General features: G+C 46.4%; 1 protein-coding gene across 2 annotated transcripts in view; it reads right to left on the bottom strand.

The window, feature by feature from the left end:
• Window positions 1-5,000, bottom strand: part of LOC134072430 (solute carrier family 66 member 2) — a 28,785-nt gene that overhangs the window by 2,976 nt on the left and 20,809 nt on the right. The gene's annotated exons all lie outside the window — the stretch shown is intronic.

The raw sequence follows: 5,000 nt of genomic DNA, 5'->3' as shown, positions 1-5,000 counted from the left end.
TGCCAGTCGGGGTGGCACTCGAAAAAAAGGGCCTGTGAAAGGCACTAATGAGGAGCGCAATGTCAAGAGCCCTGACAGCAGAGAGAGAGAGAGAGAGAGAGAGAGAGAGAGAAAGATGGAGGGGGGGGTGAGAGAGAGATGGGGATGTAGAAGGAGAGGAAGAGAGAGAAGGGGGGTGAGAGAGAGATGGGGCGGTAGAAAGAAAAGGGAGAGAGAGGGGGTAGAAGGAAAAGGGAGAGAGGGAGAGAGAGAAGGGGGGATGAGAGAGAGATGGGGCGGTAGAAAGAAAAGGGAGAGAGAGGGGGTAGAAGGAAAAGGGAGAGAGGGAGAGAGAGAAGGGGGGATGAGAGAGAGATGGAGTAGAAGGAGGGAGAGAGAGAAAGATGGAGAGAAGGGGGTGGGAGAGAGATGGGGATGTACTGTAGAAGGAGAGGAAGAGAGAGAAGGGGGGTGAGAGAGAGATGGGGCGGTAGAAGGAAAAGGGAGAGAGAGAAGGGGGTAGAAGGAAAAGGGAGAGAGGGAGAGAGAGAAGGGAGGATGAGAGAGAGAGAAGGAGTAGAAGGAGAGGGAGAGAGAGATGGGGGGATGAGAGAGAGAAGGAGTAGAAAGAGAGGGAGAGAGAGATGGGGAGGTAGGAGTAAAGGGAGACGGGGAGGGAGGGAGAGACAAGTCAGAGAGTGGGGGTACTAGAACTGCAGTCGGAGACTCCTGATGTCTATTCAGCACCCGTCCCTGCCCATAAAAAACTCAGGCTGACAGCTCGAGTTCCAGCCCCAGCCAGCTCTGCAGGAGTGTTTGCCAAGGGGATGAGCACGGCTCTATCGGGCTAATCAGTTAGCCATTGTGGCTCCAGGGTCTCTTTGGCAGGTGGGAGCTGGGTGACAGAACAGTCATCACAGAGAGGTAACTCTGGGGGTATGCAGTGCTAACAGCTTTGGATTGCTTTAAAAGTTATCTGATGCAGTCAGCTGAAGAGACCGCATTGGAAAAGTGTGAGTGTGAGTGTGTGTGTGTGTGTGTGTGTGTGTGTGTGTGTGTGTGTGTGTGCGTGTGCGTGTGCGTGTGCGTGTGCGTGTGCGTGTGCGTGTGAGTGTGCGTGCGTGTAGGAAGGGACGGAGGGAAGCGAGTGAAATGGAGAGAAACGGAGAGTCTCCATAAAAGAGATGGAGAGAAGAACAGCTTCTGGGTTTGGCTGGCGAGAGTGCTGACAGCAGCCTCCTCTCCTCTCCTCTCTGTTCTGTTCTGTATGGGTTGGGTGGCTCTCAGCACACAGAGGCAGCCCTGGAGGCTGCTTTCATGTCAGAGACAGAGTTAGCTTCATAGCCTCCTCCTGCTGCTGCTGCCTTGAGGCACATGTGTGATTCGCCCCCTTGTGATTGTGATTAGGGAGCCTCTGCAGAGTCAGCAAGTCTCAAGAATCAGAACGTTTCAAACGACATCAAGGTTTGCTCCTAGCTGGCACCTTCCGAGGGTTTTTTCTGTCTGAATGACAAACACACCTGTTTCTCTTCTAGTCTCTTCCTCCCCCAGTTCTTTTATACATTTATTTTTCTTCTTTCTCAGACCAGCCTTCGGGAGTGGCCGTGATTACTGACTAGAACTTCTAATTTAAAAAGTAATCCTGGTGAAAATGATGAATGCTCAGTGTAAATCGTTTCCCCAATGTTGTACGATGAGCAGCTGCATTTGCCTGTGTACATGATGTGACTTATAATGAAAATGAATAATACAGAGCTCTACCAATGATGTCAGAATATGAAATGGAAGACTGACCAATTATGCAGAGAAGTGACTGTAGAGCAGACAGGTGTATTTACCCTCTATCGTGTTGTTTAAATGGCAGCTAAATTATTCACATCTGTCATATGCCTATTGACTTCTATGGGACCTTTTTATCATTTTTCTATGTCAACATCGGAGCTCAGGTAACAATAGACTATGGAGTATGCAGTCCAGGCCCGTGGCACTAGAATAAATATTACATGGAGGTCAGCGTGGAGGTGGGGGAGAAAGTGAGGGCCTGAGGTGTACCAGCGGGGTGTTAAATTAACCATGGGGCCAAGAACAGTCAGGGAATTCCCAAAAGGAAGTCTGGGAAGAGCGAACACGGAGAGGCAAACATCTCGTCCACCACTACTGCCACAATCGTGGGCTAGTTTACAACCGCCAAGGAGGTTATGTTTTCACCGGGGTTTGTCTGTTTGTTGGTTTGTTTGTTTGTTGGCTTGTTTGTTTGTTTCGCAAGATAACTCAAAAAGTTATGGATGGATTTCGATTACATTTTTAGGGAAGGTCTTAAATGACCCAAGGAAGAAGTGAAAAGAAGAAGAAATGGGAGTGATCCATATCAGTGCCTGGATCCAGGAGGCGGTTATGTTTTTAGCTTGGCTTGTCTGCGCTCTCGGAGTGCTTTTCTAGTTTACAACCGGCTGTGGATTTAAATGAAGTATTAATTTGATGAGTGGATGGATGGGTCTATTTTGCAGACGGAAGGCTGGTGAACAGAGAGGCTGTGCACTCCAGAGCGTTAGGAGGGGCCTTGCTGGACACGGCTGTTTCTATGGTGACAATTACACAGCGTAGACGACAACAACAACAACAAAAATGCTCTCGCCCGTCATGGCACCGCGGTCGATGCTTCGAGACAGGCTGGCATTCGCCAGACACGCTGATCGTTGCTTAGGCGACCGCCACACCATGACAACCGAGCCAATTGCAGACGACCAAGGACAAACGTGTTAAATGGAAAAAAAAAAGCTCCCACTACTGGCCTCAAGAAGACCACTAAACACATCTCATCCTGACAAAAATAAAGACAGTGGGCTATCTGAAGTACTAATTCATTGCAATTTACAGCTCAGGGAACGGAGCACAAGAATAAATGAAGAGTTCAGATGCAAAAGCCTCTAGAAGCCACTTTTGTCAAAAATGAGATAATGATGGTGAGTGAATGCTCTTCACATATAGTGTAAGTTAATTCAATAATTTAGCTTCAAAGCTCACTAGATACCATTCTCTTCTGTTGTCTAGTGGATGGTATGACAAGAGTACAAAAGTTTCTTGCTCTTTGCTAAAGTCTCAGAACAGTAGTTTAAAGGGCACAGAGGGAAAAAAGGGGTATTTCAAAGGTGAGGTCAGACACTGATGGTGCAGACCTCTGCTTCACAGCACTTAGGGTCAAGGTTTAACAGGGTCCCCTAACAATAGTCATCTCTCTACTCTCTCTTTCTCTCTCTCACACACACACACACACACACACCTCACCTTCACCCATTAACTTTGCATCCTCCCTCCACCACACAGATGCACTACTCCCATAAATGTATGTAAGCAGAGGGTAGTGGGCCACGTATGCATAATTCATGCGCTGCCTTCACCTTTGACCCCATCAACCTCAATGCATTTCCAATGCATCAACAACAATCACAGCATTTCCAATGCACCTAGAACAATCACAGCATTTCCAATGCACCAACAACAATCACAGCATTTCCAATGCACCTACAACAATCACAGCATTTCCAATGCACCAACAACATACCAGACTTCCCTCTCTCTCTTTTATAATAGTTCCTCTCTCTCTCTCTCTCTCTCTCTCTCTCTCTCTCTCTCTCTCTCTCTCTCTCTCTCTCTCTCTCTCTCTCTCTCTCTCTCTCTGTCTCTCTCTCTCTCTCTCTCTCTCTCTCTCTCTCTCTCTCTCTCTCTCTCGGCTTGGATGAGCTCAATCCCCCACGCCCCCCAGCAGGTCCCCCGTCAGGCTCAGAGAGCGAGAGCAACAGGCAGACTGAGCTGCAGCACACTGCCCCCTCCGCAGCTGTGCCACCCCATATGGGAGGGATGGAGGAGCTCGCTACGCCAGAAATACAGCATGGAAGGCCTGCAGAAACCCCGCAGCTCATGTTTCCACAGAGTTGGGACACGGTGTATAGAATATCAATAAATCAAGAACGTGATCATATGCAAATTGCATAAACCCATGGTTAGTTATAACAAGGACTTAGACAACAATTGTCAGGTTGTCAAAAATGGACAATTCATGTAAATTGTCAATTCATTTTGTATTTGATGACAGCAACACATCTCTAAAAAGTTGAGGCGAGGGCAACAAATGGCTGGATAGTTGTATAATGCTACAGAAAACAAAAGGAGGAACATATCACAACTAACAGTGATAACATATCACAATTAACTAGGCTAACTGGCACCATAGAGGGTATCAAAAAGCATTGGGTCTTTCCGAAGTAAATAAATGGAGGTATTCACTTTGAGAGAACCCGTGTGGACAAATAATGCAGCAGTATGAACATGAAATTGCAAATAAAATGGGGATTTCATAATGTATAGCACATAATATCATTAAATATTCAGAGAATCGAGAGAAGTCTATGCTGAATTCTGAATGATATATGCAGGATTTCAGCAACATATGCATAGCCTGGGTGAACCCAAACGAACCTGATGGCAAATTTGAATTTGCTCTACAAGTACGTCTGGACAAGAATCCACCGACACCTGTTTCCAAATCACTAAAAACCCAGGATCCAATCACAATTGCTTATCCTCCATGGGACGGGCTTTACATGATGACAGATAGAGCATTCAACACAACCAATGGCTATGCCGATGGCCACAGGGTTAAACTCTTATGGATGTGTATTTTCTTCGGAAATGAGTAAACAACTACATTTAAAACCTTTGTTTACAAGAAAGATGTGTTTGCTGCACTTCTGAAGTAAAAAAGAGGAAAAAAAGGAAGAGATCAATGCACCAATATAAGTTTAATTTTACTGCCTGTTACCCCCCTGGGAGTTGCAAGTCAATGAAGCCGTTCCAGATCCACTCTCAATCTCAATTGAGATTAGGTGTTAACCAGGCTAACATATGCCGCTAATATCCATTTTTCAAGACCTTGAGTATTTCAGGAAAACAACGGCAAAGCACATTCTGCGCATAGAGGTTTCGAAAAAGTGTTGCATGTTGTAGCAGTTTCGCTGACAGAC

Source organism: Sardina pilchardus, chromosome 24 (assembly GCF_963854185.1).
Source record: "Sardina pilchardus chromosome 24, fSarPil1.1, whole genome shotgun sequence".
NCBI classification, from domain to species: Eukaryota; Metazoa; Chordata; class Actinopteri; order Clupeiformes; family Clupeidae; genus Sardina; species Sardina pilchardus.
The sequence above is the reverse complement of the archived record's forward strand: the minus strand, read 5'-3'. Positions and strand labels throughout refer to the sequence as shown.